Raw genomic sequence first — 25,635 nt, forward strand, 5'->3', positions numbered from 1 at the left:
GTCTCGACCCACACATGCATACACTCACACTTTCTCGGATTAGGAAAAGCCCAATTCAAGCCCACTCCGCAATTCTGGAGCCGCTGGCCTGCTTGCTGGGCTAGCCTGCTTGAAATAGAGAGCTCTTTTGAAGGCTAATTTTCTTGGAATGTGTTTACAATCTTGAATGGAGCTGGACAGGAAACAAGAAGATGCTGCTTGGAGTGAGCGATTTTATGTAGAGTAAGGAAGACGAGGATGTTTTGTTTGACTTCTCTGGGAGAAAGCCTTACATATTGGGGGGGTAAATAGATCGGGTAAGTGAGGTCCTTAGCAATTTTTCGAGAACTTGTAAAGACAAACTGTCACTCTTGGTCTAAAGCAGCGCTTGTGTGTGTGTGTGTGTGTGTGTGTGTGTGTGTGTGTTTCAAGCAGCATTACAATATCTCAAGCGTGAAAATTTAGTGACTAAAATACGAAAAATCATTCATGTAAGGATGTTTAGTGACGATGTGCTGAACCTGCTCAGAAAGTTGTTTATAATTTTTTTTCTTTTTCCGTTTACAATGTTACATTTTCTGAGTATAAGAATAAAAGTTTATTGGCGTCTGCGTTCTGTTAAGGGTTTTAAAATAAGTCTTGCTTACTTGATACTTTTGCAGGTGATTCGAGAATACTTCCCCATCCCATTTTTCTAGCTATTCTATCCTAGTTTCTTTTGTTGTGTCTGTGGCATTTTATTTATACACACGTATATTGATAATCACAAATCCACCCCCAAATGGGGGACTTAGCAATTCATGGAGGGGGGGGGGCCGGCGGTAATAATAGGGAGGAGGGTTAGGAGAGGAGAAAACTCAATGAACTAGCCTGTGGTGGAGATTGTAAAAAATTCATTTCCTTCTATCCTTTCTCCCAGCCCTTCCCCCTAAAAAATAAACCCCACGAATACTCACTCAGCTGTGGTAGAAAACCCATAAACTGAAAGAACAATAATGCTGACTCTTGCCACCACAGCCTATCTTGGAAATGAAACAGGACTGCTTGAATTGCAAACAGCTTTTCCAGGTTTTCACAGACTGAATAGGAAAGGAAAGAGAGGAGGGCCTGGCCAGGCACAAAATATTTGACTTTTTGCTTGTAGAAATACAAGCAGAGGACTGGACTTGAAAAGAATTTGAGAACTTAAAAGTGCTAGGATCATTGTTGAAGGGATCCTTGAAAAGGCTTAATTTGTTGGTTTGTGGTAGAAAAGGAGGGAGGTTTTTTAAAAGGCTTCCAGGGAACAGGTTCTCTTTTAGAGGTGACTAAAAACTTAATCTCTCTTCTTATTAAACAGAACACAGTGTTTTAATCAGTTACTTATGATGAGGAATATTCATGTTCCAGAAGAAGAAACTCGGCCATCCCCAGAATTAATAGTGTTGATTATCTACTGGTTACAGAGCAATGTTTTGATCATACTTCTTTGACCCTTCATCTGAAGGGTGTTTACCCTTAGTCTTTGTGCTTGGTCCATGGAGTTCTTTTTGTACTCACTAAATTCAGAGAGACAGGCACCTTAGAGGAAGGGATAGAGCCAGCCATAGGGTAAAAAACAAAACAAAACAAAACTTTTTGGACATTAGCTGTTTGACAATAATTTTTGTCTTAGGTAATTCTTTTAAGACTTTTGAATTGCTAATTTACAAAAGCAAATGGTATTTCTGCTATGAAAGGGGGTGGGGGGGAAGAGAACAGAAGTCTGAGAACCTGGGCTTCGAGTAGAAGACTTTGGAAAAGAGGTATAATAATCAAATAGCACTGAAAATAGTAAAATCAAGTAGGCAGAAATAGGTGGGGAGCAAGAGTTTTGACTAGATATTTGATCTGTCAAATAAAAACACTTGCACCAGCAATAATGTAGGGGTAACATTTATAGAGTAAGGAAACCAGAGTTTTGGGGGAGTAGACCAAAAGGAAGCTCGCTTCCAACTCTTCACCAATCAGGAACCCAGTAACTTAACCTGAACTACAAAAAGCTGTATCCAAGCTTGTTTCTTTTTGGGAGGGGGGGAAAGTGAAAGCATAAGGAAATATTGGGGAGAAAACAGGCAAGCAGCCTGGTTTGGCAGATATGTTTCTGGTCTGGGATGTGGAAGGGCTGGTTATATAGTCTTTTCTTTGAGATTGACCTTATGAATCACCCTGGGAGAATGGCTTGCCCTTTCTGAGTCTCAATTTTTCCACTTGAAAAATAGCAAAAATGATTATCTACTGCTTTTCAAGGGTATTATGAGCATTAATAGGGCAAAATAACCCGGCTAGAATTTTAACCCAACATTCCTGGGTTTTCCAACTCAGTGATAAATCTATTTGGTTCATTTCTAGCCATGGTTGTACAGTAGTGACTTTTGAAACTGGTAGATTATGTTTACAAAATATTTTCGATATGATTGCAGAAATATTAACTTTAATTTGGGAATATTTGCATAATATTTCCTGTAATCAAGTCCTTCTCACATGGAGGCAAGCCAGAGTTCTCAGAGGCAATGCCATCAGACCATAAAGCCCTGGCAGGACTTAGGAGACTTAGTTATAACTAATTAGGGTCATCTGGAGGGTCATACACCAGGTGATGAAGTTTTTCAGCCATGGAAACTCTTTAAGAGCAAGGTGCTTAGGGGTTGTGATTTCTATGTATGTATTAAGTACTTACCTGGATGAAATTACAGCTCCTGGAGGTATTATAATAATATGACAAACTGCAAGTGCTGAAGGAGACACAAAGTTCAGATAAAACATGGACTTTGCCTTCAAGGAGTTTGTAGTATAGGAGAAAACATACCAACACAGATGGTTGTATAAAAGAAAAGGTTCTAAAAGGTCTGAGAGGAAAGGACATCTGCCATTTTAAGTGAGAGGGTAAAATAAGGAAAGGGGTTTTGCAGGTTGTGGCTTTTGAATTGAATTGTAACTGAGAGGTGGGATTTTAGCAATAACAAATCAACATGGAAGTATTGAAATAACTGACATTTAAATATTATTTATTAAAGCCTGAGCGAATTTTAATTCCCACTTGCTTATAGCACTTTTAAGATTTATGAAGTGATTTTCTCCCAATAACTATGAAATAGGTAAATGAGGCATAATTAGCTACATTTTATAAATGAGGAAACTGAAACACAGAGAGAGGATCTTAATATTTATACAAGCAAAGCCAGAAATTGAGCCCGACTCTCTTGGTACTAGTACCCTTGCCACTATACTGTTGTCTTTCATTGTTTCTCTTATTTTCTAGAAGAAACATTAGCAAATGCATTAATTTCCAGTACAAGCCATATTCTCAAGCCTAATTGCTTAATAAAAGATAATGTAGATTATGTCTTATAAATCTGGCTTCTTAATATGAAATAAAAGGACTTTTGAACATACCTGTGAAATTAATGCATTTCTTTTTCTTTGAAATGCTTTCATTTTCTCATAGGCATGATCAAGGTAGACGCTGTTACTTAATCAATTGACTTTGGAAATGGAACTTTAAACCATAAGCTTGCTGATCGTTTTGCCCTGATATGAATATTACTCAGAGTTTAACTTTGTCTGACATTTTTATCAGTGAAGCATACTTCTTTTCTTTCTTTTCTGATTAACTACACAGTCCAGTTTACCATTCTGCCAATCCATATTCATCATACAACATTATTGATTTTGGGGGGAAGAGTCCATACTTCACAAAAGGAGAAAAAAGAATTAACTGTGAATACTGTTTCAGAACTAAAGTTATGTGGTACATAAGGTTTCTCTCTCCCTCTCCCTTTCCCTAGTCCTGTCCCTCTCCCTGTCCTTCTCTCCCTGTCCCTCTCTCTCTCCCTGTCCCTCCTTCACTCCTTCCCTCTCTCCCACATTTAGTAGATTTGTTACCTTTTTACCCTGGGAAAGTTGCTTACAGTTCTGGGAATGAGCCTCAATTTCATTACCTCCAAAATAAGAATGATGGTATATGTGTTTTGTATATCACAGGGTTGTCAAGAAAATACTTTATACATTTTAAAATGCTAATTAAAGGTGGGTTGTATAGGGTTCCAAGGTTTATTTTTAAACATTAGGTTGTTTTTCTAAGTAATTATTGCATTTTGCTACACAATGTTAATATGCCTATATTACTACTCTAAAATGCAGGTACTTGATGTATAATATTTGTAATTGCATTGGATCTGTCGATTAAATTAGCACATGGAGACATTTTATGCTGAAATAAAGAAATAAAAGTATAGGGTCAGGTAAGGTTAATTGTACTCCTGCCGAATTTTAAATTAAAAATGTCAGCTTTCCTTTTGACTCCATGAAGTAATTATTATGTCATATTTAACATTGAAGCCCCTCATCCCAGTTGTTTAATTCTGATTATATAGCACTAGGTTCAATACCCTTCATTGTAGTTAATGTTTAGGGACCTCATTGTGCTACCATCCTTCATTCTTTTAAACTTCTAAAGAGCAAATGTAGTTATTTTGTTAGAACATTTAAACAAACTTGAGTGCAGATTATGTGCCAACTTCATGTCTACCATCACAACTGGTCCCTAAGCATATTTGGAGGCTAGTGGATTTAATAGTAGTTCCTTAATATGCTTAAGGTCTGGCAAACTTAGCTTGTTCCCATGGTAGCATGAAATATATTGATATTTGAAGAGAAAATGATAATAAACTTTGAATAGAGAATCATTCTACTCCAAACAGAAGGGATATGTAATTTAAAACAATCATCTAGTTTTGAAATAGACCTCTGGTTTTGTTTTAAAATAATCATCGTTATACCGTAAAAATCCCACTTAAATAGTGTATTTGTTTGATGATCCAAATGAATTCTTCTAAACTGCATTTCTATTTAATAGTAATAAAAAAAAAGTTTTAGTCATAACAACAGTAACCGAAATTTACATAGCACTTTAAAGTCCGTGAAGATTAGGCACAGAATCTAATTTGATTCTTGTAGTCACTGTGTTGTGCAGATACTGTAGGAATTATCCTCATTTTAGAGCTGAGGAAACTGAGTCACAAAGAAGTTCATTGATTTGCCCACAGTTACACAGCTAGTTAAATCATCAAAGAAATTTGTACTCAGGTCTTCCGGAATCACTATGCATCACTGTATCTCCACTAAACCAAGACTTTTAAAGTTAATGTACTTTAGAAAGAAACTTTGGAGTCTCTTCCTTCATATTGAATGACTATCTTCAATTAATTTATTGGATTCCAAAAAAATATTACTATAGAAAAATAAGTATCATGCTTAAATTTTCTCAACATATTGAAAATGAGCTTCCCAAATTTGACTTCCCCCTATCTAGTTAGTCAATAAGCATCTACTATGTGCCAGACACTGTGCTAAGCACCGAAGATGCAAAGAAAGGCCAAAAACAGAAGCTACCTTATCTGCCTGTGTCACAATAGTTTACATTTTATGTAGCAACTTACAAAGTGATTTTTTTTCTATAATCTGTGAGGTAAGTAGCACAAATATCATCATCACCTTTTGGCAGATGAAGAAACTGAGGCTGGGAATTTAACACTTCAGACTCAGAAGTCTGGAAGTTCTTTATCTGTTTCTTACTGAGCTGGGAGGATTCAGAAGATTGGCATTACGGTTAGTGAGTAAGCAAGTGAGCAGCTGAGAACTGTGTTGCTATAGGCTGCTGCTCAGCTGCTGCTTTCCAGCAGAAAATATCTGGCATGAGGAGGGCAACATTTGTTATTTTTCATTTAGAAGATTTGAATCTACAGGTAAAAGTTAACTTGGGTTCCTAGAGTTTATAAATAGCTTCAGGAGAGCTGTCCTTTTTGTGTTTACTTAGTATCTCCCATGACAAAGTACTTTATACACATGAAACATGTGCCTTTATAATATTCCTCCTGATAATGAGTAGTTAGCAAATGTTTCCAATTTAATTGCAGGAAATAAAACCCTGAGAAATTATTGGTATCCATACAGTATGATGATCAGTTCTTCTTTCCATTTTCAAGAACTTCTGAACCTAGAATGTCTTAAGTTCCAAGGGTACAGCATTTTCATGGTCTTCTGTTTCTTGTTTAGTCATTCTGTTGTGTCTAACTTTTCATGAACCTGTGGACCATAGCATGTCTAATGCTGTCCACAGGGTTTTCTTAACAAAGATCATAGAGTGGTTTGCCATTTCCTTTTCCAGTGACTTGTCCAGTGCCACATAGCTGTTAAATGTCTGAGGCCAAATTTGAACTCAGGTAATTAAGATTCCAGCCCCAGCACTTTATCCACTGAGTCACCTATCTATCTACCTGTGTCTTAGCTTTGTTCAAATGTATACATCCAAACCATGGATTGGGGAAATGAGTGGCCTTTTTCCCTAAGATTAAAGTCAAAATTTGCTTTTGAAAAGTTACTCTGTGTGTGTGTTGAGTAGGGGAAGCTACCCAAAGTTGGGGATGGTAGGACTTAAAAGGAATAGAAAGCATGGACTCTGTTGAAAAACACCATGACTGCCATGATACCAAGGAAAAACAGGTGGTATAATTGTAGCAAAGGGTGGGATAGGGCTGAGCAGAGCATAAGTCTGCAACTTTTTTAGTTACAGTCTTGGGGTAGTTGAAATTTATGCCTTTCTGTGCCATGAATTGTTTTAGCATGAATTGATCTCAGTGGCCTATCTAGTGTACAGACTAAAACTTTCCACTTGGCTTCTTTTTAGAAACAAGACTTTTCCATTCATTCTCTATCAGATTAGCCTTCACCTTTTTCTTTGCAGCTTAGCCTTCAAAATCTTCTATACTGTGGAAAGGGAAACAACAGCAGCAGCAAAGTTCCAGACTTTTGTCTGGTGGTGGCAGCAAGATGAATTGCAGGCTTTCTCAAATGTGTAAGGATAGTTATGTGTACTTAGCAAAGACTTTTGAAAGGCTTAATTTCTCATTATGCCCTGTAATCTGTTTTACATGTTGCTTAGAGGAACAGTTGGTGTTTCATTATAAATATACATTCTTGGCCATTCTCATACATATTACCTATTTAGAATCATGATTCAAAACTCTCTACGGGAAATACCCAAATAACTTGCCAATCAGGATTTTTTTTTTAATTGTAGCTATATGGAGCTCTACAATTAATACAGTCTTTAAATGTGTTCATCTTGTTTTCATTCATATTTGATGCTTCTGTTAAGCACAAGAGGAAAATCAAATGAAGTATATGGAAAACATCAACAGATACAAAGAAAAGTGCCGAAATTACTAGCATTTTCTTTAGTCACTGTGAAAGGGAAAACTGCCAGGAAGTTACTAGGACCCATGTGGTAAAGGGGTGTTTACTATTTCACTTAAGTGAAGTAGAAGAGGCTATTTTAGAGCAAACATGGAAATATTTTATTTTATAAATATATTTAGCACAAGTGAAGCTTGAAAGATTGTTTCTGTGACTTAAAGTGATAAATCTTCAGAATTTCCTTACACAATGAGATATTGATTTAAAAAAAATTTTTTGACTCATTACAAAAATTTACAACTCTCCCCCTATTCTAGTCTTAATATAGATTAAAGTTTACTTTCTTTCAGAGTAGTTTATTAAAGTCTAATCTTACCTTCCTGAAATAGGAAAGTTTCTAACTGATGTTCACAAGGGTTTAGTTAGGACATTTATATGTTAGTAGCTTATAGGTTATAGTATAGGATTGGCAAATAAGAAATTGCCCCATAGTTTTCCATATTTATAACCATAAATATGCTTTCAGCAATCAGTTCCTCATTTTTGGCAAAAAAAAATCAGATATAGAGTAGAATTTGGTTCTTGTTGGTTCATCAGCTTTTTGAAGAATGAAAATTATCATTAAGACAAAGTCAAGAAATTATTAACTGCTTTGTTTCTAACAGAAAGCTGCCACAGAAGTGTGGAATATAGAAAGATCCCACTATAACTACATCATACTGCCATGGCAAGTTTGTATCTGGGAAGCTTCTCATCTCTTTCTCCTTTCCCTTTAAGAATTCTGTAGCATTATCCAATCTCCCCCTTTTGATCTTCTTAATCCATATGTTCTTTATCATTCTTTGCCATCTGGTTGCTGAATTTTTATACATAAGTTTGTCTTCATATGTATTCCTATATATGTATTCCAATATATATGTGAGTGTATACATATTCATAATATATACACACATATATGCATGCCATATACATACATATGTATGTATATGCATATTCTCTTCTTTTTGATGAAGATATACCTATCTAGTACCATATTGAAGTTCTGGGTCTCATCCCACCAAGCCTCTATTATATGCCTTAGATCAATTTTGCTTCCCCATGTTAAGATAACTAGTTATAAATGGCAAGAGTAGATTACTCTAAAAATGCCAAAAAATCTGTACAAGTTTGCATCTTCTTGGTCTTATAGTTTTTGTAAAATATTCATGTATCTCACTTAGCTGGGATCTTAATATAAGCTTTTTGTAATAATCTATAGAGGAAAAAAATGTAGATATAGAATAAATACCATGTAAACTAGAAATATCAAACACAAAGCCTATAACACTCCCAAGTGCAGTCAAATCAGATTAATATGTGATGGGGAAATATTTAACAAATAAATAAAAATATAATAAAACACAGATAATATTAAGATGTGGTTTTCTAATTCCATATGTGATCCACAGAAATCCTTATGTATGACTTAGTGGTTTCCCCTTTCCCCCTCAATTTCTATTTGAGTTTTATACCATTGCTCTAGAATATGACATTCAATAGGATGAGCTTCTTACTGAGATAGTCTGTCTTTTCTGAGGAGTCTGGCATATTGCAATTTATTTGCAAATAGTCACATTGAGGTAGAACTAGATATTAGATACTTTAATGGCTTAAATGTAGATATTGCCTCCAGTGGCTCAACTCTTAATCCCTTCGTGCCTTTCTACTTTGTGTGATTTTTATTCATGCCTTTCTATAAATTCTCAAAGTGGAAGATCCATCCAACTGGTTGCAGGGTTCCCTTTGATTCTTTTAATGCCTCTTTGGCTTCCTTGTAACAGGTGATATCTTTACTGTTTTCTCCCAAACTTGCTATATCATTGACCTACATCCTGTTTTGGTTATGGATGTCTTTGATGGTATTTCTTGTGTGCAGATCATTGTTTGGCCATAACAATCAGGATATTGTTATCATGAATTGTTTTTCTGTTACTATCTTATTTTTATTAACTTATTTTAAACTTAAATACTAAAGCTTAAATTCACAGTAAGAAAAAAAACATATACTTAAATATTAAAATTTAAATGCAAAATAAGAAAAGAAAAAAAACATTCCACATACACAGCAGAACTTAAGCAAGGATTAAAAATATACAGCAATAAATTTCCATGTCAAGAAAGCCTCTATAATAAATACTGCACATTGTGTTCAGAGCTGTCCATCTTTTCTTTGCTTCCTTGTAAGTTTTCTTTTGTTCTCTGCTCTGCTATTTACTTTTTTAGCTTTGCTCCCCTTTCCTTGCCCCCCTCCAAGAAGACTATAATTAAGCATGTATATCTATGGGTGTATGTGTGTGTGTGTGTGTGTGTATACACACACACACACAAACACATGTGCATATATACACATACACACACTTGCATACATATACTTCGATATCTATAGTCATACTCATATAGACATATACATTCATATGCATTTATGTAAGACTGTACTATACTTGTTCTTCTCTGTTTCTCTGAGGGTGAATAACATCTTCCTTCATAGTCCAAGTCTTTCCCTATGGTTCTAAGTCCACCAAATTATTTCCTACCCCACAGCAATATTCCCACTTTATGCTGTCTAGTTATTTTAGTCTAAAATAATATTGATTAATATGGCCGACAGAGTATAGTTTCCCTGTTTTTCTCTTTTGATTAAATCTATTTTAGCTGTAACTTTGTTATGAATTTTTATATTCCCTTACATATTAGTTAAATATATAAAAGATATATGCACTGTTGCTATCTAAATATTTAAAGTCTGTTAGCTTGAGTGTGAAATGGATAGATAGCTGGGATCTAGCTCAACCCTTTTAAGAGAGAAAAGAATTCCTCTTGTGCTCAAAGGCAGGACTGTGACTGAGTGTTTCCCTTGTCTATTTCTAAGAGGGTTTATTGGGGTAGAATTATATTTATCCATCCTATACCATATTTATTCTTCTGCCCATGAAGTTTGGCACATTTGAGAGGTGCCTGTAGAATTGAAAGGTTAAATGTAGAACTTGAAGACATTTTCCTGACTCCATGGCCAGTTTTCTAACCACCAAACCAGGCTGCCTCTCATACATATTAGATAGTTAATAGTTTATTCATTTGGAATACAAGTCAGATTTACTCCAATGGGATTTAAGATTTCTGAGGTTTTAACATATTAAGTTTCTGTAAAGTCTACAAAATTTTGCAGAACCAAACTTTCGTCTTTTTTAGGCTATGTTAAAAGAAGCTTAACTGTCCAGAACAAGGAAAATTCTAATCCTATAATCTGCTTTGATCAAGAACACATCTCTATTATTGTATTCAATTATGGGTGCCAAGTACTACAAAAATGCATTGACAAGCTGGGGCATATTCAGAGGACAAGGAAAACTTTACCTTTGAGAACTGATGGAAGGAACTAGGAATGTTTAGCCTGGAAAATTAAAAAAAAATGTTGTTCTTTTTTAATTGGAGGTGGGGGTGGGAGGGAATTTGACAGATGAAATCAAGTATTTGAAAGAGCTGTCATCTAGAAGAGGGGTTAGATTTGTTTTGATTGGGGGGGCAGGATAAAGTCTAGTGGATGGAATTTTGAGAGAGATTTTGGTTTCCTTAAAATAAGAGGTGTTCAAAAGTGGAATGAACTGACTTGGGAAATAGTGAATTTCCCATCACTGGAGTTCTTGAAGCAAAGGCTTGAAAGCTTCCACTTGCTAGGTTCTTTATACAGGGCTATCTTAGTCTGATATGGGTTGGGCTAACCAGCTTATTAGGAGCTCTCCAACTTTTAGGTTGTATAACATTAACGGAAAGTAAGCATTTTAAATCTTGGGCTTTTTTGTGTCTAATTTATTTTGTCTACTTAAAGCCTTAAAATGAATATATTAAGGTACAACTAATACTTTATCAATTAAAAACCACACAGAAATATGCCACAACTTAAATTCTCTTGTTCCCTTCAAACTGTTCACCTTAAGAGGACGTAGTAAATAAATTTAAAAGAAAAAAAAAGAGGACATAGATTGGTTCCCGTGGTGCTGCTCCCTTTGCTCATTTTTTTGGGAGGGGAGGGCAGTTTCTATCTTGAAGTGGCATTTAGAGTATACCCATTCTGCTGATTATGCTTCTGTGGTGACTCTAACTTCTCTAGAGAATAGGTTTGATTTTTGGAAGTAGAAGTCAAATAGAAGTAAAAAAAAAAACTGAGACAAATCTGATCAACAAAGTGAGTGATCCACTTCAGTTATACTGTTTTCTTTTCTCTTTTCTATTACTTCTTCTTTTTTCCTCTTCTCTGGTATATGTGAACATACTTGTGTGCAAATGCATGTGAAGGTCTAACTGTAAAGTAATTCAACAAATTATCTTGTGGGGTTTGTAAACTTGCTTTTAAAGAAGTTCCAAAGCAGGAGTTTTCAGAGAAATTTTGATTACTGGTAGAATTATTGAAATATATATTTATAGTTCCCCAGGTAATTATTTTGAATATAATTGTTTTGTGAATATATACTCCAGTTTATTTAAAATTGTTCTACTGCTCTGATATAACAACTCTCATTTTTCTCTTTTTTTGCAGTTTTCAATTTACTTATTTTTAGTTTTCAACATTCACTTCCACAAGTTTTAAATTTTCTCCCCCTTCTCCTCCATTCCCCCTCACTCCCCAAGATAGCATACAGTCTGATATGGGCTCTACACATACATTTCTATTAAACACATTTTCACATTAGTCATATTGTATAGATGAATTATAACAAATGGGAGAAAACATCTTCCATTTTTTTCTTTTAGTATGTTGCTATGATTTCATTAGGTTAGGAAACTCCCAATAAGAAAATTCTCTTTTCTAGTACAAATTAGCATCTGTCCTGTAGCTTATAGATTTAAGGTTTGCCTGGAGCATTGAGAAGTTAAAGGACTTCCCAGGATTACAACAGGGTTGTTGTGTATGCATGCACATGTGAACATGTGTAGATAGGGAACTTGAAGCCAAGTATTCTTGACTCTAAGACTGTCTCTCTAGCTACCCGAATATGGTATTTCCCAATCATATCTTATAAATGGAGACTAATTGAATACCTTATCATTACTGTTCATATCTGTAATTATCAACATTGGGGGAGGAGCTCAACAGTAAATTCTGATGAAGAAAATGTGTTGTAATGCTAGAAGCTTAGAATTTAATCATAGTGACAAAAGAAGCATATAATGCATCAAAATATATCCTAGCAAATAATGGAAATGATGTTTAGCTAATTCTCTTGTGCCTAAGTAAATGAAAAAGAGATTGAAATTGATTCAGTTAGAAATTGTATATTTTGTTTTCTTGCCATTCTTTGATAATTGTGTGTATAAATGTCTTTATATTAAAATTTGTCTATTTCAGAGAATCATATATAATTTTAGAGATGGAAGGGGATCTTAACTGTCATCCAGAATAGCTTATCTTAAAAAGAATTCCCACTACAACATACCTAATAAATGGTTATCCCATTTGGCTTTGTCATTAATTAACTGCATGACCTTGAATAGTTCTCAAACTTTTCAATACCATGATTTCTTCTCATTTGTAAGGTGAGGAGGTTTAACTGGATAATTCCCACGGTTCTTTCCAGCTTTAAATGTGGACAGTTCAAAATAAAGGAAAAGCTGACCCCCTTCCCCCCCAAAAAAAACCTATTATTTTCATGGGTATTTCTTAAGGGCTATAGACTAGACATTATTTCAGCCAATTTTACTTGAATGCCTAGAATGAATGGGAATCCATTACCTGTCAGGGTCACCCATTCCACTTTTGGATAGCTATAAGGGTTTTTTATGTAGGGTTTTTAAAAAGTAAATTAATCCTGACTTTGGATCTTTGTAATTTATTGCTCCTTGATCTACCCTGTGGGGCAAAACCTAATGACAATCTTCCTAATTCTTGAAGACAGTTACTATTTTCCTTTAAGTCTTATTTTTAGACTAAACATCCTCACTTTTCTTTCAGTGGTTCCTTGTGTGTCTTGAATTTGAGGCCTTTCACGATCCTGGTTATGTTCCTTTGGATGCTCAGAACTGAATAAAGTGCTCCACATATGGTTTGACCAGGACAGGGTACATCAGAACTATCAACTTCCTCTTTCTGAAAGCTGTGCCTCTCTTAATGCAGCCTAAGAGCCCAATTAGCATTTTTGGCTGCCATACCACACTCCTGACTCATAGTGAGATTGCAGTTCACCATTCAGTACTTCAGATTCTAAAGCACTTGGTCACTTTCCTATTTGAGATAATGAATTTTGCATCTTAAAAGGATATCCAAATATATAAAGCATGAATAATTTTTAGAATTGTTTATATTTTGACAGAACCTATTTTGAACTCCTTTAAAACAGAGCTATTTTAATTGTCTCTATTGGAAAGCCTGACATTTCTGTGTAGAAACATAAGCTTCCTTTGAAAGAGAAAGTTACTCTGTAGGACCATTCTGTTAGTATGTCATGGTCTTTAGCTCCAAAAGATAAGTATATTTAATACACCTAGGTTCTAGTGTTGCTTCTCTCACTAATTAACTGTGTCACCCTAAATAATTCACAGGCTACCAAGCTTTGTTTTGTTTTTGTTTTTCCCTCAACTCTTAAAAATGAGTGGTTTGGATTACATCATTCCAGTGGTTACTTGTACTTCTAAAAATGGACAATTCTAAATACTGTAATAGATAAAAGCAGTTATTTTCATGGGCATTGCTTAATGCCTGTAGATCAGATACAGTTTCTACCCAATCTCTGGCCCCACTGTGTTGTCATGATTAAGCAGACCTATAGGTAATCTTGAATAACAGATACTAATTACAAAATTATTTATATTTTGCTTAAGAATGTTAAGAGTATATCTTACATCCTGAGAATTTTTTTCAAATGAAATAATGAAGCCACACTGCTGAGGGTGCAGCTTAAGAGATGTTGTGAATTTGACCCACCTCTTGCTCCCACCTCCTGTGTCTCATCTTTTCCCTAACATATCCTACTCTATGATATAAAGAGAGGGCATGGTATCTCAGATTGATATAAAACCAGACTAGAAATGTATTGTTTCAAATGTTCCCCTGAGAGGTGGCTCAGCGAGTAAGAGCACTGGCTCCAGTGTTGGGATGACCTGGAGATCGAATCCCAGCTCAGACACTCAGCACCATACCCAGAAATAACTGGCTGGGTAACCTTGAGCAAGTTACTTAACCCTGATTGCTTAAAAAAAAATGTTCCCCCGAAGTGGGAAGGCTAATTTTCTTATCTTTTAAAGGATTTCCCTTTAGGCTGCATGCAAACTTTGGAAGGCAACAAGACAGGTAGTCAATGACAAATAAGCTATGAAGTATTTAAAAAAAAAAAAGAACAGGAATTGAAATAAGAAGGCCTGAGTTTAACCTAAGTTTGAATCCCTGTCCTTCCACAAAACACCTGTTTGATTTTAGGCATTTAAATGCTCTCTCTAGAGAGAGTTTCTTCATCTATTAAATGGAATGATTCAAATAAATGATGTCTGATCATTTACAAAACTAAAAGATGATCCTAAGTCTTAATGGATAATAAGATAAAAGCAAGATAAACTGTAGTACAATACTACACTCTGGATAATTCAAAGTAAATAACTATCTTGGATTAAGTGAAGATAAAATTCCTCTTTTCAAGGACTTTAATCTTTGAGAAAAAGCCATCTGGACAGTATCACAGTTGCTTGCCAAGAAATAGGTAGATTTATCAACTGAGGTATATGTCTTTTCACTTCATTTTATGGGTTTTTTTTTACATTATTTCTTTTTTTTTTGCATTTGTGTTGTGGCATTTGTGGTGACAGATGAAAGTGTGTAGGGAAGAAAGTTAGCAGGATGACAGAGTTAAAGTATAATAGCAGTGGGGATTGGAACTAAAGAACTGGGTCAAAAGACCATCTGTGTCAATAAGATGATATGGTGGCCCAGTTTAACTCCTATTCTTTTTTTTTTCCTTTTCCTGGTGTAGTGTCTCCTGAATAAGTAAGAATCAGCACTTTGGAGGTCACATGGGATATGATATTGATGTACAGGACTTTTTTCTGGTTACTCTTTCCAGAGGGATGTTTAATAGGGCATTCTTGAAAAGGATTCCCATCAGTGATTGGTGAAATTATCTTAATAAGGCCAATAACACAAAGAGATGGAAACTCCTTATTGTGAAAAGAGTCTCCATCTTAGAAATAAATAAATAGATAAATAAACAAAAAAATTTTAAAAGCGTGTCCATCTTAAGGCATATACTATAATCTTCCTAAATAATGATAGATTCATAGATTCTTAGAGCTGAAAGACATCCTATACATCACCTAGACTATGTGGTTCCTTTGGTTTATATTTTACAATCATCCTTTCCTATTTGTAGGACTGGTACATGGCTTCTTGAGATTAGCTTTAGTCTTTGCTCCCATATCTCTATGGATAGTAGATATGAATACAGCGGTTTATATGGAATCATTAGATGTAAGTCAGAGATAGCATTAATAAATATGTGTATGCCAATAGAAAGTGATACAAGGGACTGAATGTTTATAAAGGACTATTGACTTTGAAAACCTATGACAATATAAGCAAATAGAATTATTCCAGACAGCCACATGAAGTGAAAAAAGGAGGAAATGGTCTACATCATTTACCCTGTCACCCTTAACCCCAAAAGGGACTTTGGCAAAAATATATTTTTAATATTTTTCTTTTATTTCAATTTTTTTAGAGACATTCAAAAGCATCTATTAAGTACTCTTAGGGAATACAATGTTTGAGGTAGGTAATAAACTGGTGAGTGCTGGCAATTACTTTCTTTTTTTCAACTTTTTAGAAAAAGATATTTATTAAAGCAATATAGTAACTAAACAGTATATTAAGAGCAGTTGATATAAAATATCTGCCTAAAATCCATCTACACAGGGTTTTGGCAGAAAATATTGAAGTTAAAACATCTTTTGCTTTTGGCTTTAGTTATCTAGCTAACCCTACTTGTCATGCTTGGTTTTGATTTCACCTGGGATCTTTTGTGTTTCCTTTCACTTCTTTCCATGTTAGACCAATCTCACACTTTAATTTGTTAAGGCCAAAGCCAGGATATTTCTTTTAATTGTTAAAGCCAAGCATCCAGTTTAACTAATTTTATTTGATGACTTGATAGTAAGGTCTGATTGGTTGTTTTTTTTGTTTTGTTTTGTTTTTGCTGACTAGGTTAAAATAATCAAACTTTGGGTTGATTCATGACTTGGATTGGAAATAACAGGAACCCTTTGGAACAGTGACACCATAGAAGCTGTGAAAGGAATGGTTGGTATAATCTTAACATACCTCAGACAACAAAAGAGTTTGGACATAAGCTAAGGATGATCTAACAGTCTGAGACTGACAGGAAATGTACCTCAAAAGAGATGAGGCACCACTTAGGAACAAAATCCTGGTGACAGTCACTATTGCTTCTGCTAAGGGGGTAAAAGGAAGGTTTCTAAGAACCAATGCAGATTTTAAAAGGATGTCTACATAAACTTCAGGACAGATGACTGGAGAGCAATATATCTGTGGTAAGATACTATGAAATTAGTATTGGGAAGAATAAAGCCAGGCAGAACTAAGATTTGTGATACTAAAGCAAGGAATATTTATTAAGGACCTACTTTGGGCAGGTACCAACATCAATAAAAAGTAATTATTTAGCTATTTCAGGAGTAAGAAGAAGATTGAAGAAATGACAAGAATCATCTTTATTTTGGATGATAAGACATTACACAGTGCAAAGAAGACAAAATTACCTAGTTCTTATGCTGTTATGCTTTCTTTACTAAAGGATGTCATCGGGAGCATATATGAACACAGATGAAGATGGGCTGGGATGGTCATGTGGAAAAAGTGAGCAATAAGAAGAGTCTGAGTTCTCCATTAGTATGATTTCTGTATCAGAAGAAATCTAAGGATCCCTCCCCTCTACCTGATGACATTGGGTGGATACAGGGACCTGTCATAAAGGATGGGTCACCATGGATGGATTTTAATCAGTATCACTGAAGGAGACTTCTAAATTAATGAGATCATGGTTCTACTGCAGTATTTTCAGGTTGGGAAGCATAAAATAAAAAATATCAATAGGAAATTGATACCTCAGATAATTAATGTGATGGTAACAGAAAGTTTAATTTGAATTTATTTAGGGCAGCTACCTGGCACAGATGAACTATGTCTCAGGGTTCTGTAGCACAAGTGGCTATGATTGCTGACTATCTCTTTGTGATCTTTGAGGTGGTGAAAGAGAAAGATTCTTTAGAATTGGATATGGATGAATGTTCTGACTTCTAAGAAAATAAAAGGGGTGAAAGGAAGTCAAATATGTCATATTATTGTCTAATAAGCTTGACATTAATTGATGGTGAAGTTCTAGAATATGTTATTAAAGGAATAGTTTGTGAGCAGAGGAAGAGTCAGCATGGGGAAGCAGAATATTTCAAAATTGGAAAAGTCATCTAACCTGATGTTTACCCGAATGTGAATCTTCCCTAAATATCCCTGGCAAATGGTCACCTAGCCTCTGGTTGAAACCTTTAGAACTTGAGAAAGTCACTGCCTCTTGAAGCAGCCCAATACACTTTTACACAGCAGTAATCATTAAGGTTATTTCTACTTTCATAAAACGTAAATTTTCTTATTTTAAATTATGCCTCTTACTCTAGTTTTTCTCTGAGGAAAGAAAGAAAAAGTTTAATTTTTGAAATGACAGTTTTCCAAAGATGAGAAGACAGCTGCCACATTTTCCTGATTAAGTGCCATGTCTTCTGTAGATGAAACATCCCTTTTTATTCAGCTTATTCATATATTGCATGGTCTCCTGTTTTCTCACCATCCTAGGCATCTTCCTGTACATAACTGCAATTTATCAGTGCCTTTCCTAAAATATGGCACATAAAATAATGCATTTTACTCTATTCACCCACCTCCCTCCTCATGGACTCTGGCTGGTAGTGCAATATATGATTACGTTAGCTTTTTTCTGGATGTTTTGTTCTACGGTTAACTCCTTTTGAGCCCATTGTAATACAGAGATATTTTTCATACAAACTGTTACTGACCATACCTCTTCTGTGTTGTCCTTGTATAGTAGATTTTTGACCTCAGTGTAGGGTGTTTCAGTGTACTGTACTCATTTAGAGGAATTTATAGGAAACTGTGTCCTTCAGCTCATTATTAAGTGGAGGTTAAAGGGCTGAATGTTTCCATTGAGAGGATGAAGAGAAAATGTGGGCTAAGTTATTTTTAAGAAATTAGGCAGTATTTTAAATGATCTAAATCTACTTTTAAGCTGAACATTTTAAAAGAAACTTTTTAAAATAAATATTGTTGCATCATTCTCATTTCTCTTCCCAATTTTTCCTCCACTTCTCTTACTTGATTCTCAAAACCCTTCTTGACCTCCTCCTTGGCCTGTAAGCAGTTCATATATATATTTGCTTTTTGGAGGGCAGTTGGGGTTAAGTGACTTACCCACGGTAACAGGGTAAGTTTTTGAGTTAAGTGTCTGAAGCTGCATTTGAACTGCATCCTGACTCATGGGCTGGTGCTCTATTCACTGCACCACCTAGCTGTCCCCAGTTCATATTTTTCTTGAAAGCTTTTGATGCAGGAGTTCTGACTTTCTTGTCCACCTCCAGTTCCATGCTTTGATCCTTTTTTAACCCCAAAAAAAGGATTCTATGGTCTGTTTGTGTTTCCTCTGCTTGCTCGTATTGCCAGCCAGTTATTTGACTTTTTAGCTCTTTGCCATGATAGAACTCTGCTTCCAGATTGCAGAGAGCTATGTCCCAAATTACTGGGGTTTTCACAGTTGTCAGGAGCTATTAGGAGGGCTCCCTCTTTGCAGCCCCCTTATAAGCTCTGGCACACTGACCACACACCCTAGGATTACCACCCAAGACCATCCAAGCATGTCAAAGCAAGAGTGATTATCTTCTGAATGGTCACTTGGTCCCCCTACACCTGCAGGCCAGGGGCTCTAGAGGCAGACACTGCCTGGCCTGCTGCCTCCACACCTCCACCACTTCTCACCCTGGGGACAGGGGCCAGATTGTACTTTTCTCTACCCAGTTCCAACAGAGTTTTCCAGATTGACCTTTGACTTTCTTTTTGGCATTTATGGGTTGAGAAGTCTGGAAACCGCCACAGCTGCTGGTGATTCACTCTCCTGAAGTCTGCTTTCTGTGGTGACTGGTTGAGTCTGCCCCAGGGCCAGAACCGTGGCCTCGCCTCCCAGCCCTGTGCAATAGACCCTTCCTGTCAGGCTGCTGGGCTGCTTTCAGTAGGAGATTTGTTTTTCTCTGTCACTTCTTGGGTTCTGTAGCTCTAAAATTTGTTTAGAGTCTTTTTTTTACATGTATTGGAGGTGGTGGGAGCCAGAGCCATGCAGAGCTCCTGTTTCTACTCTGCCATCTTGGCTCCACCCTAAAATAAATATTTTTTCAGTGATGCTATAAAAAAGGGTATGAAAAATAGAATACCATAGAATTTGATGGTAAGGATTGTGGATGACAAAAAGACTCTAATTGTTAAAAAGGAAAGAGGAGTGTGTGTGTGTGTCTGTCTGTGTGTTTGTGTGTCTGTATCTGTGTCTGTGTTTCAGCCAACTAATTTAAATTTGTCTCTCTAGCTTCTACCCATTGCTCCTTTTTCTTTCCTCTAAATAAGTCTGATGTCTCTTCCACAAGACAGCCTTCAAAGTATTTCATGCCAGTTATCACATGGCCCTTAAGTATTCTTTTTCAAGCTAAACATCATCAATTTTTAAAAACAAATCATAGCATCATAGATTTAGAGCTATAAGGGACCTCAGAAATCATCTTTTCAATTCCCCTTTCTTTTTAGAAAGGAAACTGAGGTCCAGGAAAGTAATATAACTTGCTGTATATACACACACAACTGGCATATCTTTAGAGATTAATCTACATTATTAACATGTTCTCCATCACTTCTTCAGTCTAGACAATTAACAAAATAGAGCCCTAATCCTAGATTTGGTGATTTCTGAGGTATCAGTGCTCACACTGAAAATTTGACAATCAGTTCTTGTGAATGACTCCACTACGGTAGTGACAGACAGTGGTAGGACTTGGACCCATGTCCTCGGACTCTAATCTAGTTTTCTCTCTACTCTTCTTGCTCTCTAGTTTTCAACAAACAACCTACCTAAACTGAGGTGCCCAGAACTGAATGCACAGTAGTCTCCAAATGGGATCTGGTCAAGGCAGAATACAGTGGGGCTATTGCTTTAATATTCTGGAAAATAAAGCTGTCTTAGTCTGACTCAGGGTCACATTAGCTTTTTTTCCCCTGCCATATCACATTACTGACTCATTGAGCTGGTAATCCAGTAGGAACCTAAGATCTTTTTCATACAACTTGTGCTTTATCTATGTCCCCCCATCTTGTACTTAAGTGGATTTTTGATTGCAAGTAGTTTATCCTTTTTATATTGCATTATAAAATTCAGTCCAACATTCTAACTTCTCAAGGACTTTTTGATACTATCCTCATACTATTATCTGGTGTCTTTCCTAGCTTTGTGTCATTTGCCAATTGATAAATGTACTACTTATGCATTTATACAAGTCATGGATAAAAATGATAAACAATAAATAGGACCAAACCTAGATCTCTGGGGCGGCCCACTGCAGATCTCCTAAACTGCCACTGAATGTTTCAGTGATTGGTATTTGAATCTGGCTTCTGATTTCATGTAGCAGTAAAATACCCTAAAGCTTCTCCTCTATCAGTTCAGACAATTAAGAATTGATAATCCGAACAATTAAGAATCTGTCTCACTTCTGCTGCCAAGATGACAGAGTGAGGAAGGAACTCTCTGGAGCCTTCCCAAATCCCCCTCCAAACATCTAGAAAGCTGCTTCAGAATTGATCTAGGAATAGGGAAGCAGCTTACCAGCCTGGCAGGAAAGGTCTGTCTCATTGGGGTGGGAGGGGAATGAGGTTCAGGAGCAGCATCAGCAGCCAATTTCATAGGAGGAAGCCTGCTCTAAGCCTGTAGCAATCCATCTCTAATTGCTTACATCAGTAAAGCGGAGAAAAAGCAGATCGATGATTTGGGCATATAACTAAAAAAAATAAACCTAGAAAAAAAGCAAATTAAAAATCCACAATTAAACATCAAATTGGAAATCCTGAAAAATCAAAGGAGAAATTAATAAAAATTAAAAGTAAGAAAACCATTGAATTAATAAAACTAGAAGCTGGTTTTATGGAAAAAAAAAACAATAAAATAGACAAACAATTGGGTAATTTGATTTTAAAAAAGAAAGAAGAAAGCAAAACTACTAGTATCAGAAATGAAAGGGATGAATTCACCATCAGTGAAAAGGAAATTAAGATAATTGTTAGGAACTATTTTCCCTAATAATATGCCAATATATTTGGCAATTGAAATTAAATGGATGTATATCTACAAAAATATAATTACCCATACTAATGGAAGAAAAAATAAAATATTTAAATAATCTAATCTTAGAAAAAGAAATTGAATAAACCATCAATGAACTTCCTAAGAAAAATTCCCTAGGAACAGATGGATTCACAAGGGAATTCTGCCAAACATTTAAAGAATAATTAGTCCCAATACTATATAAACCATTTGGAAAATAGTCCTACCAAATTCTTTTTATGACACAAAAATGGTCCTGTTCCCCAAACCAGGGAGAACCAAAACAGAGAAAGAAAATTATAGATTAGTTTCCTTAATATCGATGCAAAAAAAATAAATAAAATACCAGGAAATAGATTACAGAAATATATGACAAGGATCATACACTATAAGCAGGTGGTATTTATACCAGGAATGCAAGGATGGTTCAATATTAGAAAAAGCATCAGCATAATTTAACCATACCAATAATAAAATCAACAGAAATTATACGATTATCTCAATAGCTACAGAAAAAAAAAACAAACCTTTGACAAAATACAGCACCCATTCCCATTAAAAACACTAGAGAACACAGGAATAAATGGAGCTTCCCTTAAAATGATAAGTAATATTTATCTAAAACCATAATCAAGCACTATCTGTAATAGGGATAAGCTAGAAGCCTTCCCAATACAATCAGAGTGAAGCAAAGATGCCCATTATCACCTCTATTATTTAATATTGTATGAGAAATGTTATCTATAGCAATAAGAGAAGAAAAAAGAATTAAAGGAATTAGAATAGGCAATGAGGAAATGAAACACTCTTTGTATATGATATAATGCTAAATTTCAAACATCCTAGAGAATCAACTAAAAAACTACTTGAAATTATTAACAACTTCATCAAAGTTGCAGTATACAAAATAAACCCACACAAATCATTAGCATTTCTGTGTGTTACCAACAAAGTCCAGCAGGAAGAGATGGAAAGAGAAATTCTGTTTAAAATAACTGTAGGTGGGGCGGCCAGGTAGCACAGCAAGTAAGAGCACCGGCTCCAGTGTTGAGAAGACCTGGAGATTGAATCCCGGGCTCGGACACTCAGCACCACACCCAGAAATAACTGGCCGTGTAACCTTGAGCAAGTTACTTAACCCCGATTGCTTAAAAAAAAAAAAAATAACTGTAGGTGATTTAAAATATTTGGGAGTATACCTGCTAAGACAAACCCAAGAACTACATAAACACAGATATAAAACACTTTTCAAACAAATAAAGTCAGATCTAAACAATTAGAAAAATATTAATATCTTATGGATAGGTTGAGCCAATATAATAAAAATGATAATTCTGCCTAATTTTATTCAGTGCCATACCAATCAAAAAATGGGGAAAAAATTATAGAGATAGAAAAAATAATATTCATTTGGAAGAATAAAAGTTCAAGGATATCAATGGAATCAATGGAAAAAAATTGAAAGAAGATGATCTAGCTGTACCATATCTCAAACTATATGATATAGCAGTAATTATTAAAACAATCTGGTACTGGCTAAGAAATAGAGTGGTGGATGAATAGGAAAGATTAGGTACAAACCATATTATAGTAAATGACCATAGTAATCTAGTTTATGATAAACCCAAAGATCTAGGGTTTTGGGAATAAAAATTCATTATTTGACAAAAACTGCTGGGAAAACAGGATGGCAATATAGTAAGAACTAGGTATAGATCAATATCTCACATTGTATACCAAGATAAGGTCAAAAAGGGCACATGGTTAATACATAAAGGGTAATATCATAAGCAAATTAAGAGAACCTGGAATAGTTTATCTATCAGATCTATGGATAAGGAAAGAATTTAGGACCAAGGAAGATATAGAGAGCATTACAAAGTGTAAGAGATCATTTTGAATATATAAAAAATTTAAAAGTATTTGCACACACAAAACCAATGCAACCAAAATTATAAGCAAAGCAGAAAACTGAAGGAAAAATTTATAACGTGTCTCTGATAAAGGCCTCATTTCTCAAATATATTGAGAACTGAGTCAAATTTATAAAAATACAAGTCATTCCTCATTTGATAAATGGTCAAAGAATATGAACAGGCTTTTTTCAGACAAATCAAAGCTATCTATAGTCATATGAAAAAAATGTTCTAAATCACTATTGATTAGAGAAATGTAGATTAAAACAATTCTGGGATACCACCTCACACCTATCTGACTGACTAATATGACAAAAAAGGAAAATGTTGGAGGGGATTTAGGAAAACTGGGACACTAATGTACTGCTGGTGGAGTTGTGAACTGATCAAGCCATTCTGTAGAGCAATTTGGAACTTTGCCCAACGGGCTATAAAACTGTGCAGACCCTTTGATCCAGCAGTACCACTGCTATGTCTATATCCCAAAGACATCCAAGAAAGGAGAAAAGGACATATTTGTGCAAAAATCTTTATAGCATTGTGGTGGCTAAGAATCAAAATCAAAAGGAAGCCCATCAATTGGGGAATGGCTAAATAAAGTTGTTGTATAGGAGTATAATGGGATATTATTGTGCTATAAGAAATGATAAGCAAGATCATTTCAGAAAAACCTGGACTTACATGAACTGATACATAGTAAAGTGAACAGAACCAGGAGAACATTATACACAATAAAAACAATATTTTTCGATGAAGAATTGTGAATGACTTAGCTATTCTCATCAATAGTGCTCTAAGACAATTCTGAAGGACTAATGATGAAGCATATTATCCACTTCCAGAGGAAGAACTGATACTGACTTAATACAGACTGAAGCATGCTATTTTTCACTTCCTTTCTTTCAGGTTTTCTTTTGAGTCTTGTACAAAATGACTAACATGGAAATGTTTTATATAATTGCACATCTATAACCTATATCTAATTGCTGTCTCAGGGATGGAGGGATATAATTTGGAACTCAAAACTTTAAATAAAAATGATAAAAATTTTGAAAAAAAAGTCTTCATTTTAATTCTCTTTGGCATGCTGCAGTATAAAATAATTATTCTTTTGTTCACTTTGATTATAAACCACTCAAATCCAGAGACTGGATATTCTGTTTCTTTTGTGAATATTCCAAAGACTCTAAAGATTTTTAATGACTGAAAAAAATTCCTATAGAATTTAGGGCCTGAAAAACCTTTTAAATATAAACTTTGTTTAAGGATTCTGTTTTTCTCATTATCACTTTTTTTTTGTAATTTCACTAACATTGTTTTCTCTTAATTAAACTTAGCCTAGGAACAAATATATGTTATTGTAAACTTCTAGCACCATTAGAAATAAAAGGAAAATGCTTTGGAGTAGACAATTCTAGCAACCCACATTAAGTGCAGATTAAACTCAAATATACCATTGTGAACATTCCTCTCTTATCCTGGGAAACACATTATCACTCTGTTTTGATCTTTGACTCTTATTTTTATATGAAAATACATTGAATAGGACTTTGAAGGAAAGAAAAAAAAATCTAACTTTTGGAAAAAGTTGCGGATCCCCCAAAAAACAACCAGCCAGACAAAAAAGAAATACCTGATTAGCTCTCAGTGGATTTTAAATTGGATAAAACTGGTCTATTAGTTCTCCATTCTCAGTCTGCTGCCCATGTCTAGAACATCTTTGTGCTTTGCCTTTACTTCCTGTAGTCTGTAGTTTCTTTCCTTCATGTGTTAGATCAAGCACTTCCTACATGATACTTTTTTCTGTCCCTCCCAATTGTTAATGCTCTCTCCCTCATGAACTTACTGTGCTTTGTATATAATACTCATCTGTCTACATGTGTTATTCCTTCATTCAAATGTGCTTCTGGCAGCAGACCTTTCAGAATTGAAGCAGAGGGTATGAAGACAAAAATTAAACAATCCCTTACTGCCCTCCAGGAATTTGTAGTCTTCTGTAAGAGAGAAGATACAAGATGTGCACAAATAAATAAATGTAAAGGGAAGGAGTACTGGCAATAAATGCTGAA

General features: G+C 35.2%; 1 protein-coding gene across 10 annotated transcripts in view; it reads left to right on the top strand.

Annotated features, from left to right (window-relative positions):
• The window catches only part of GULP1 (GULP PTB domain containing engulfment adaptor 1), a 418,555-nt gene that overhangs the window by 1,074 nt on the left and 391,846 nt on the right, over positions 1–25,635 (top strand). The window contains exon 2 of one of the 10 annotated variants that reach the window (XM_069064524.1): positions 16,415–16,510. The exons of 8 other annotated variants lie outside the window; for them this stretch is intronic. The gene's annotated coding sequence lies outside the window, so the exon portion shown is untranslated. Of the gene's footprint in view, positions 1–26; positions 297–16,414; positions 16,511–25,635 lie in introns of those variants that run through there. One more of the 10 variants, XM_069064525.1, reaches the window with a different exon arrangement.

The sequence above is a fragment of the Petaurus breviceps genome, unplaced genomic scaffold, assembly GCF_028583685.1.
Source record: "Petaurus breviceps papuanus isolate PSGF00001 unplaced genomic scaffold, PetGlider_PUasm1.0 90638, whole genome shotgun sequence".
Classification (NCBI taxonomy): domain Eukaryota; kingdom Metazoa; phylum Chordata; class Mammalia; order Diprotodontia; family Petauridae; genus Petaurus; species Petaurus breviceps.